Here is an 11674-nt window from a genome sequence, read left to right on the forward strand (position 1 = left end):
TTGGAAATGTGAAAAAAAAAATGTTCTTATTAGATCGTTCTCGAGAGACGGCATAAAATGAAATCCGTCGCGAATATTTGGCAAAAGGACCAAAATCGAACCCGAAAATATTTACGAGGACCATAACGCAATTTTCCCAAACAATTCGTCGAAAAGGATAAGGCGTCGCGGAAACGAAGAGGGAATGAGTGCCTTCTTCTTCGTCACCATCGCTCTCTGTCTCTAGCACTTGCACAGCGATAAGCCATGGCTGCTTCTACTTCAATCTCGTTCCTCAGCCAGAGTCCCTTTCTGGGTTCCTCCCAGAACGTTCTCTCGGTCCCGATTTGCCCGAAATTCCTCGGGACAGTCCCAATGCAGCGGCCGCCGCAGCGCCAGCCTCTCTTCGCCGTCGAAGCCTGGGCCAAGACCCGGAGAGAGGACTGGCCAGCCCGCCATTCGCGCATCAGGAAGAAGGTGCCTTCTGGGTCGCCCTGTTTTGACGAGCTGATTTTTCAGTGATGCCCCCGACCCTGTTCATGGTGGTCGAGTGCTCTGGTAAAGGCATTGGTTGGGTTTCATTTGTTTTTTAGGGCGGGGGATTCGATTTGGTTCCGTGGGGAGTCTCTACTCGGAATCGATTGGTGCAGTGCGGGAATTAGTTGGGTTCATGCGGTTTTGTTTGGGGTGAGGAGTGATTTTGAGGATGAGAGGCATGGAGAGGGTGCTGTTGTGGTCCAGAATGTGAATGATATAATTCCGAGCTCGCGAGTTCTGCTTGGTCTGTTTGTCAATGCTGTAAATGGCATATATGGTTGCTGAACTAGGAAAAAGAAAAGGAGGAGGAGAGAAAAAAATGTACTAGTTCATCCTCTACTGATAATTTCTCACCCAATTCTTATTTTTTTTTGCATTTTCTTTTCTGAAGTTGACATGGTTATCTGAATTATCCGCCCTGCCTGAATCGGACTGGTCAATGCTCACAGGCTAAGGTTCCCAGCCACTTGGCGGCGGGTGTGACCGGTGGGTTGCTTTGAGCGACTGGGGCCAGAAGACAACAATATTAATTTATAAACTATAAATAAAATAGCAAAGCAAATTGAAAAGTAATATAAATGGAGAGAGACAGAGTAATAAATAAATTATTTGTGCAAAAGACCAATGAAAACAACAAGAATTACTGTGCGAAGGAGAGGAAGAAAAAACGTTATTTTCTCTCAACCCTCTTCACCATGTTCCCAGATCCAAGGCTCCTTTCGCAAAGCATCGAAAGAGGGGTGATTATGGCAGGACGCGCGGAAGCCGAGGAATCAAAAGTTGTAATCTAGGGATCAAGCTATTTCTTAAGCGCTGGTGAATCCATTTTCACACCGTATAATAATAGACTACGAATAGCTCGATATCAAATTCTACCTTGTGGGCATCTTGAAGTTAGGCAGCTCCTCTCTACCTAGGATATTTGATCCCACAGACAGCATAAAACGGAACTTCGTTATGAATCTAATCATTGTTACTTATCTAAAAGGTAAAAGAAAATTAAGTTTGAGGTTTCACAAATAAATTTGATGTTGGACCGATTTTCCCCCCTAATCTTATGCATAATGTATCTTTTAGGTAGCAAATCTAGGCGAAGCTGAAGCTTCTGGGCATCAAAAGTACAGTGACAGCTCCAGCTCCAGCTCCAACTCAAGTTGCGCCCCCTCTCTCCCCTTCCGTCCACCATCTCTCCTCTCCTACCGGGCCCCCTCAGCATTCGCTGCTTGTCCGGTTCGGGGCGATCCGGGGGACAACTTTAGAGACTCTGGGGGGGCCTACCAGCTGATTAACGATGAGACAGTAAGGTTGGATTTATCTCAGTAATTGAGCTGTTAGCTTGCATAGTTCGCATTCAACTGTAGACGTGTTTGATGTGAATGTGCTAGTTGGAATGACTAATGCCGTTCGTTCTGATGACGAATTCCCTTCTTCTTCTTTTCTTTTTTTTTAGGTGAGTCCGTTGTTGATAATTGGTATCCAAGCCGATGGAACGACTCAAGCAATTGTTATGTGCATTTTGTGCTGTGCAAAAGCTGCGGCTGAACCATTGCGTTGAGATGTATGACATATCCAACTCTACATCTTGTTTTGGAGCTTATCTAAATCATGCAGTCTTGGGCAAATGATTTTGGCATGCAGTATTGGGCAAATGATTTTGGTTTTCTTAGTTTGGCTTGAAAACGAATATATGCGACACAGAGTTGGAAGTTTCTCTCCCATTTTAATCTGGGCTAAGTCTTTCTTGTAGCGTACCGAATCCCTCTGTGCAATAAGTAAAAGTCAGAACTTCGAGATGAATTTAGTTTTTCCAGAGATAAAATGAAGTCTGACAGTCATTTCTTTTTTTAACAGGCACTCATCATGGGTCAACCCTGCCGAAAGATGAGATTCTCCTACGGCAAGTATGAGTGGTTTAGGCAGAGGTTTGGATGACTGAATTCGCTGAGAATCAAATCTCTTGTTGAAAAATCTTCCAAGCTAAAGCAAGCGAGTTGCAAAGATTATGAACCAGAAGCAGAAAATCTACATTTTGATGTGCCTGATCTCTCATTTTCTAAATTGGATTGACTGGGGAAAAATGAGGAAGCAGCTATCCTTGTACTCGGAAGAAAGATATCAGGTGCTTACCAATCCAAAGTTGCCAAAGACGCCGCAGCAAGGACTGAAACAGAAGAAATGGATCATTCAGTGCACCTAATGGAAACTAATAAACAAGGCATATCTGCCACCAGAATAGTTGGAACAGAGCCTTCACTTCACAGTTCTAATGCAGATTTCAGATTTCAGAGGATGGGGCAGGGGGGTTTCCGTGGATGCCTTTACTTCAAGGTGTTCTTTCTACACCTTGACAAAAGGAAGGTCTTCTCCTGGTGTACTGCAACTCAGATTGCTGCTAACTATGGATGGCTGCTAGCTATGGCATTCAAACTTGTAATTGAGGGAAAGACTTGTATTATAGCTGATCAGAGTGGCTCGGGAATAGTGCTGGCTTATCTTGCACCAATAGGCCAACATCTCAGGTAGGAAGAGCTGTAAGGACCTAGCAAATCGTTCTCACAAAGCCCTTGTTGTTGTTCTGGTACGTACTACTGAGTTAGCTTTCCTGGTTGGTAGTTGGTGTCCTTTCTTGTGCCTATTCCTTTACCCTTATATGCTTTGGCAAGCAACTCATCAACTTTTACTAGTTTATGGCCAATTTAAGCTCTCATCCTATGCTGTGATAGGCTATTGCGTAAGTAGCAAATTTGTGGTAAAAAAGCACTCCAACTCATTTTCAGTGGCAGTCAACCTGTTTTTAACAACTTGCCGCCTATAATACTCAAATTGTCATTTCTTCTTTGAAAAAAGGAATAAAAAGAAAAAAGAAAAAGAGATTCCTAAGTGTTGCAATCTCAAATATCGTATTGGGTTCCTGGAAAGGCATTTATACAATTGAAGCGGCAAAGTTGCTTACTGATGTGCATAATTTACTCATGAGGCAAAACTAGTAATCTCCTTGGAGCTGTTGAAAATGGAAGTGTTCTAAATTTGGAGATACTCTATAGTTGGTTTTATGTACAGCAATGCTTGTTTTCGCTTGTAGTGGATGACAAACATAACATGATCTTTTGCGCCCACATGAGTAATACTTAATATCTGTATACAGGTTTTGAGTAACTGCTGATCCATATCAAAGGTTGGGGCTCCATTCTGGTCTATGGTTGCCACAGGTGGTTTCAGGCAGAAAACTCAGGTGGAAAGTATAGAAGAGGGTGTTGATGTCCTAATAGCAACTCTGGTCGCTTTTTTTTTTCTTGTTTAAGAAGGCTTTTTGGAGTTGAAGGATCTTAGATGGTATGCCTATGCATTGTATAATGTTGCATGAATAAGTTTGGGTGCACGAGGTATTCGAGATCATCATCTTCTCATCAGTTTTTGAGTAAAGAATGTGATTGTCCTACTGTTTTCTGATTTAGTACTTCCACCGTGTATTATCACCATTCTTTGAATCTTTGAGGAAAGGAAAAGTTTCGCGAAATTTCTATTCTTACATACACAGCTGAATCTTGATTTTCTGGCTTGAGTTATGGAGAACTTTGCTTTGATTTACAAAAATGTTGGATATATCGCTATTTGTTAGCCCCAATAGAAATCTTTGAGAAATGACTGGTGACAAATTGAGAAGGCTCCACTTGACGCACTCGTCATATTGTTTGTTATAGGATATGAAGTTAAAAAATCTCTTGTTAATGGATTTACCTGCCAAGAATTTGAATGACATCAAAGCCTGGATAATTTTGGCATTCAGCAGATTTCAATCCATGCTATGCTACAAACAAAGAGCTCTATGTAGCTATAATGTACTCAATAACAGAAGAATGATATTTTTGTACATGATATCTTTGTACATATTGCAGATTGTTTTGCAATTACTGCTATAATCTATGGCTTCATGCTCAGCGTATTTTTGGATGAGGTGGATATTCTCTGCAGTGATGAGTTTGAAGCAGCATTTCAAAGCATAATCAATTATTCACCTGTCTCCACCCAGTATCTGTTTGGGACGGCCTTGCTGGTAGATATATATAACAAAATAGTTGAAATTCCTCCCCACTGTGAAGTAATCATGAGACCTGGCATTCATTGGACAAGCCCTCACTTGTAGAGGTTAGTCTAAAGCTGTATTATTCCAATTTCCGTTATTTGCTAATGGATACACTAATATTATCTAATTTAGGCAAAAAAGGATTCACGTCTGTGTCTGTACATTTTTTTTTTTTTTTTGGATGCTTTTGGACAACATATTACTCATAACTAAGCTATCATTTATGCTCCCTAAAAGTGATGGAGCATGGTTTTACGTTGATGCTTTGGTTTTGGGGGTGGATGGTTACCTCATATTGATGGGGGAAGATGGAAAGTGGATGAAGAGTGGAAAGGTTTTTTTTCCTTGAATGTCTCTTAACACGTGTGTTAGTAGTCTGGTATATTTTTGGCCAAAAGCAGTCTATACCATCTAAAGGTGCCACCAGCATTCTGTAAGTCATTTAATCTGCTTGGAGGTGAAGAGAAATAAAATCAGGAGAAGTCTCTGAAATTTCATCGATTGTGCTGAGATGATTGAGGATTACATTAGGGTCCTATCATTGATTGTGCTGAGAGATTGAGGATTATATTAGGGTCCTATCTGTTTCTCTTCTTTCCTCAAATTGCAGAAGAGTTTTTGCAGTTGTCCTGAAAATTGTTTCTATTCATTTTGCCAGTTCGTTGATTCTCAAAATTTAACTTTGTACAGAGGTATTGTACGAACTAATTTAGGTTACATATCATGTCCAGTTTCTCATAGATTGTAGTGGAGAGGAAGACAGTGAAAAGACTCCAGATACTGCATTCCTGAATAAGAAGTCTACTTTTATTCAGTTTGCGGAAGAAACCCCAGTAACCAAAGCGATTGTTTTCTGTAACGAGGTATGTTGATCTTTCAGTAAAGGCTGCTTGAAATTGACTCATTACATTTCCTTCTCTCTCTCGACCATCTCACTGAGTCCTGGCCCGGAGTTTGAGAGAAGGTTCTGAAGCCACCTGAATGGAGGATTCATCATTACTTTGTCCTCTTCTCCATATATAGATTGAGACATGTTGAAAAGTTGAAAATGCATTGAAGTGCATTGACAGAAAAGCGCTGATACACAAGTTCTACCTTTTCATGCCACTGTTTCACAAGAGTTGCAGCAGGCAAATATGAAAGAGTTTGCTCCTTCTCCATCTAAAGATGTTTCCTTGTTTTTGGTTTGCAGCAACAGGTATGTATAGTTGCTTTGTTTGATATCAATCAAACTATGCTTCTAGAAATATATCTGCTTTGCAGCCGAGCTTGATCCCTAAAAGTAAGCCGTAAGTTAAACCATGCATAACGTGCCAAGACCCAGGCCTTCAGTTCTCAATTCAAGCTTGCACATTTAATAATGGAGTCAGTCTCAACAAGAATTAGATGAAAATAGTAATGCCTGGGATAGGCCTTGTTCTGTCTTGATGGTTTTGTGAATAATTGGGATAGGTAAGAGCTGAGTGTTAGCTAACACTCAAGGCACTCACCTAGGCGCTCAAGCAAAGCAAGGCGAAGCCTCTGCTTCTCACCTCATCTCAGGCAAGGTTTCTTTGTTTAAGGTAAGCACCTGAGATGAGGTGCTCCTTTTCTGAGGTATTGCCTCAGAAAAGATTTGTCTATGTTAACATCTTTGCACCAGTGCAATATGTGCTACAATGCAGACCTCGAGTAACTTGTGATTCTAAGTATGAAAGACCTAATAATTTGTTTGTTGATGGACTAATCTCCACTTTTTACTTGGCACCTCTCATTGTTCAGCCGAGCGCCTGAGGCACTGTGGTCTTGAGTCTCTTAACAGCACCTAGTGATTTTAACAGCACTGTTTGTGACACAGTCGAATGAAAGGCGGGGCAGGGTCACTGGACACACATGAATTTACCTAAGACATGTCACTCTTATCTTTCCTTAAGCACTCTCATTTTTCCTTTAAGTATTTGCAAGATCCTGATCATTTTTCAACCATATGACAGGTCGTTACAAGGAATCGACTTTACTGGAGTGGACCACGTTATTCTCTTCGATGTCCCATGCGATCCAAGCAAATATGGGTGCGTTTGGGAACTACTTTTGGGGAATGTCTTTAGGAAAATGCAAATACCTTTGACTTAAAGGTGTTTTCCAAAATGCAACCGTGTTTGGTAAATTGCACTTTGAAAGCTCTTTGTAAAGTATTTTGAGCAAAATAGCGTTTGGGAAATTATATTTGCAAAAAGATCTTTGTGGTAAAAAAAAATTTATCAAAAGAAAAATTAAAAAAATTGACCAAAGGGCGAGTGGCCGCCGGCGACCTTCGGCGACCTCCGGCGACCTCCGGCGACCTCCGGTGACGCCGGATGGGGGCAGCGAGGTCGCGCGACGCCGTCGCGACCTCCGGCGACCTCCGGCGACGCCGGATCTGGGCGCCGAGGTCGCGGGAGGACCTCGCCGCCCGGATCCGGGTCGCGGGGGTCGCGCGACCGCGCCGCGCTCGGGAATCGGGGCGGCGAGGTCGCGGAGGTCGCGCGACGCCGCCGCGACCTGCATCCGAGGGCCGCGAGGTCGCGCAACCCAGATCGGGGCGGCAAGGTCCTCCCGCGACCCCCCGCCCCCAGATCTGGGGTCGCGGTGACCCACCTTGCCGTGGGTCGCGGCGGTCGCGCCACCGCCTGGCGTCGCTCGTCTGGGCGACGGTCGCCGGCGACCGCTCGCGGAAGAAGAAGCTCGCGGAAGGAGAAGACCGTCTGCCGCCCCAGATCTGGGTTTGCGGTGACCCGCCCTCGGTCGCGCCACCTCCGTCGGTTGCGCCATCTCCGCGTCGGTCGCGCCACCCCCCGACGATCGCGGCGTCCCTCTAGCGATCGCCGGCCGCTCACGATCGGCGGAACCGAATCCCCAGAGAAGATGAACCGGTTGCGACACAAGGGCAAGAACCGGAAAAACAAAACATTCGTGAGGACAATTTCGGAAAAAAAAAGTTATGAACAGTGCCCGTGTGGGCATGCCGAAAAAGCCGAAAGCCCAAGGCAGGTCCCCCCCTGCCTTGGGCTTTCGGCTTCACACATGCTGGCATTCCCTGAATGCGGGCTCAAATTTTTTTTCCAAACGGCCTAGCATTTGGCCAAGTACCTTTAGGCTTCAAAGGGGCTTTGGGAAGTGGTTCCCAAACGCACCCTATGTCTGCCCCAGCAAGAGGTGCTGGAGGGAAAGGCAAAGCGTTCGTCTCTGCAGTTGGGAAGCAAGTTTCCCTGGCGAGAAGGATAATGGAGAGAAACTGGAAAGGTCATCCCTAGCATGATGTGCCCTCCAGTTATGAGTTGATGGGACGTTCGTGCACTAAGCGGGATCTGACTTCATGCCTGTAGTGACGGGAGTAGATCCCATCAGTCCATTCTCCTTTTTCCTGCGTTTTACGGAGGAACAGCGCGAGGCAAGAATTGAAAACGTAAAGGGAGTTGTTTGGTTAGAACCTGCTTCTCCCATTTTGCATCTACATGTTGAGGGGGATCACAGAAGCGTTAATGCAATGAAGAGCTCGATATCAAGGTTCAAAACCTACATATTTCGGTCTTTATTCAGTTCATTGTCGAGGAGGAGCATGCTCTTGAGGATCAAAACCGACTTAAGAAGTCTCGGAGGCCCGTATTGTCTGAAGTTGCAGTTTGTTGATAATGAATGTGCAATGATAGGAAAATTCTAGAGTGTATCACCTGTTGTATGCAATGAATATATAAAATGACCTGCTATATCAAGTTACTGAGCGTTACGGTATAAGAAGCTAATTTACAAGCACAAAATATAATGTACAAACTTTATGCTGCATAGCCAACTTTACTTTTAAGCTAAATTACTCAAGAGGTAAATTAAATTACTTCCTCTAAATGTAAATGACTTCAGTGTTAAGAGATGTTACTCCTTGTATTATGATTTTCTTTGAAGGTCATACCTTATAGTTCGTCTACCTAGTAATATGACTCAAGTATTGTAATTTAACTGATCCTGGAGTAATCTATCTGTAGTTATTTTTTTCTTTTTCACGTATAAGTTTAGCAATGGACTTCATACCGTGAGAATGTCAATCACATCAACATAGTAACTTATCTTAAACTATTGCAACATACAAAACTTGTAATTTGTACTAACCTCCATATAGTTTTTCTTACGATGTTGCAATTGTAAGAATGGAAAAGACCCTCCGACTAGAATGAAAATGTCATTCCATTCTTTGAGGGCCTTTCTAGGGATCATTCATCTCCCGCACCATCCTAGAAGCCCTTGGGCCAAACTCTCAATTTTTGTAGTCTACATCTTTTAGCCAAGCCGGTCCGTTTGCACAATGTGGCCAAAATAAAATGTGTTTTTTGTATCGATCAATCACGTCACTTAATAGGGATAATAATATAAATAGCTCATGTACTTTTGATCTAATGTAAAATGCAGCCTATAAACTTTTAATTTGTGCAGTATCTTGAGAAAGCATTAGTTCCTACTTGAGTTTAGAAAAGTTGTCTCCATAGTTGCATGAGTTTAGAAGTGAGAGCCGATCTGATACGAAGAAGCAAGAACAATGAGCACATATTTAGGGCCCTCCTTTCTTGATTTCAGAGTAAAAACCTGCCCGAGTTCGGCATTTCCTGATGGCAAGCTTAGGAGCTGTTCTAACTTGCAACAGGCCTCTCTTTCATTAGCTAAACCTGCAGGATCGATCGCCTGGGATACATCCCCATTCTGTCCTTGCGTTTTCTGTAGTGCTGAAATCTGATGGTTGAATTTTGCAATGCAGTAGCCGTAAATGACCTGGGCAATTGCGGCTGTTAGCGGATGGATTTCGTCATCGCCTGAACTCGCAATTGCTGCGTCCGGCCACGAGCATTAAAGCCGGCGGTCAAGCTGGGTTGGACGATGGCGAGCGACTGCTCTGTTTCACGGCTCCGCTTTCTCTCGTGTCATCAGCTTCTTAGTCCTTCCTCTGCATCGCGTGCTTCTCGGGCGAAAATTCGGCAAACAGATTATCGGCGATGAAGCGAGAAACGATGGATCAGAACCTGAGATGATCAGAGATCAAGAGTCTCGATCGTCCACGATGGTGAGGATCCGAGTTTCGATGTGCCGAAGTGAGCTTCGTCGGTCCCCGACTCGCCGGGTCCGAGGGTCTGTCGATTCCAGTGAAAAGCAAAGATGAACATGAAACCGCTTCTGAATCCTTACTTCGCCTCCGAGGTATCGTGCGAAGATCCTACTGGCGAGCTGGAGTCGTCGATGGTGAAGGACAGATATGGAGAGTTGGTGACGGAGCTTTTCGGGAGCCGCTCCGGAGGAAGAGAGAGAGCGAACTCTAGCTCGACCGGATCATTCGCGAGAGCCCTGTCAATGCCGGTGGAGAACTCAGCCAGATGAAAAGGCCAGAGAGAACCTGACCTCCGTTGCGCAGCTGGCGACGACGGCGGCGCGCTGCGATGGAGGTGGAGGCCGGAGCCACCGTCACCCTCTTGGAGAACGCGTATCGAATCCGGAAAAAGCAAGCTCCGTCGAGGCTGACTTTGAACGATGACCGGATCCGTGGACGAAAATCACCGACCGCTGTTCTTCGAGGTCGCCGGCGGCGAGCGGCGAGCCGACGTGCGGTCGCCGAGAAAACGAGATGGCGTCGTCGGCCGGTGGGAAATCAGGTTGGAGCTGACGCGCATAGGCTTTGAAGGGCCGGAGCGTCCGAATTGGAGCTGAAGCGGACGGGCTTCATGGATGGGCTGGAGAGTCATGGGCCTGGTGTTTGTTTTATTCATTATTCATTATTTTTTATTATTTTATCAGTAAAAATTTTGATAAAAAATTTTATTGGTAAAAATTCAGGTGTCAACTACAATCAACACTTTCACTCGTTGAGGTATCAAATTCCATCGTAACATTGAATAATTTCAATTAATTATCGACGTAACATTATGTATCCGACTTATTCATTATGATTTCAAAGGCCTTCGGGTTAAAGAATGTCAAATAAACGTTTTAGAATAAACTAACAATAGTGAAATTATCTTGGTACAATTTAACTGCATGGAGTTCATGAGGGGATAATGTGATTAATAATGACAAACTTAAAGTAAGACCACAAAAAATGGAAGGATAAATATCATAAAAACCTAAAATTTGTATACTTGTAACAAATTTATCCTAACTTATTTTTTTGACTACCAAACATCTCAAAGTGGTCCATTTATAATAAATTTACCACTCTTTTGTTTCCGTTAAATTATATTAATACCATGAAAATCACAAATTGGTACATCCGTGATAAATGGATAACAAAACTCAAATCCAGTACAGACATCCGTCAACTACTACGTATTATCCAACTCAATAATTTGATAGTAAAATTTAATGAAAACTTAGGGATATTAGATTTATTAAAGGTGTACTAGTTTTGGGTTTGATCACAAATTAGTTTATTATAAATTTTTTATAAATATAATAGTTTGAGGTTTTTTGTAGTATTAACTGAAAACGGAATGACGTACTTAGATTATAGAACTAGCTTTCTCCAGTGCCCTATGGCTCTTTATACTTTCTCTAAACTTGAAGAGATGACCAAAACCATCATTTCAACCTCTCCCCGTCCTAAGGCGCCCGTCTTCCTTCTACAACTTCTTCATTCCATTCGCTGATGCACCATAAGCGACAGCAAACCATTGAACAAGCTCGTCATTCTTATGAGACCATACCACAAGTCATCACCCATACGAGGCCTCCCTTTCCAAACCTGACTCCGCAGTTTTAGAATAGGTAAGTGTCCATTACTTGCTTTGCAGCCATTAATAAGTGGTAAAAATTAAAAGTGCTAGTCCTTTAAGGTTGAAAATTCTGTGTCTTGCATGATGTCTCTATTGCTGTCTTGACAAATCTCGGCATTTTAATACATTTAGCCAAAAATTTCACAATTATCCCTTATTTACATGGATTAGTGAGTGCGATGAATGAGATGTTAATTACCATATTATGGTGACACAAACAGGGATAAAGGATCCCATTCCCTCGAGAAGAACACGGGAACCTTAGAAGAACGACCTATACGAAAACTTTGTAAACCGGATTCCCATCTAA

General features: G+C 43.2%; 1 long non-coding RNA gene across 1 annotated transcript; it reads left to right on the plus strand.

The window, feature by feature from the left end:
* Positions 1 to 1597: 1597 nt before the first annotated feature.
* Positions 1598 to 6644, plus strand: LOC104430142. Its single transcript, XR_005548698.1, has 5 exons — positions 1598 to 1820; positions 1967 to 2074; positions 2368 to 3094; positions 3662 to 4662; positions 5332 to 6644. It is a non-coding gene; the product is annotated as an uncharacterized LOC104430142 (long non-coding RNA).
* Positions 6645 to 11674: the final 5030 nt, after the last annotated feature.

The sequence above is a fragment of the Eucalyptus grandis genome, chromosome 2 (assembly GCF_016545825.1).
Source record: "Eucalyptus grandis isolate ANBG69807.140 chromosome 2, ASM1654582v1, whole genome shotgun sequence".
In the NCBI taxonomy this organism is placed as follows: Eukaryota; Viridiplantae; Streptophyta; class Magnoliopsida; order Myrtales; family Myrtaceae; genus Eucalyptus; species Eucalyptus grandis.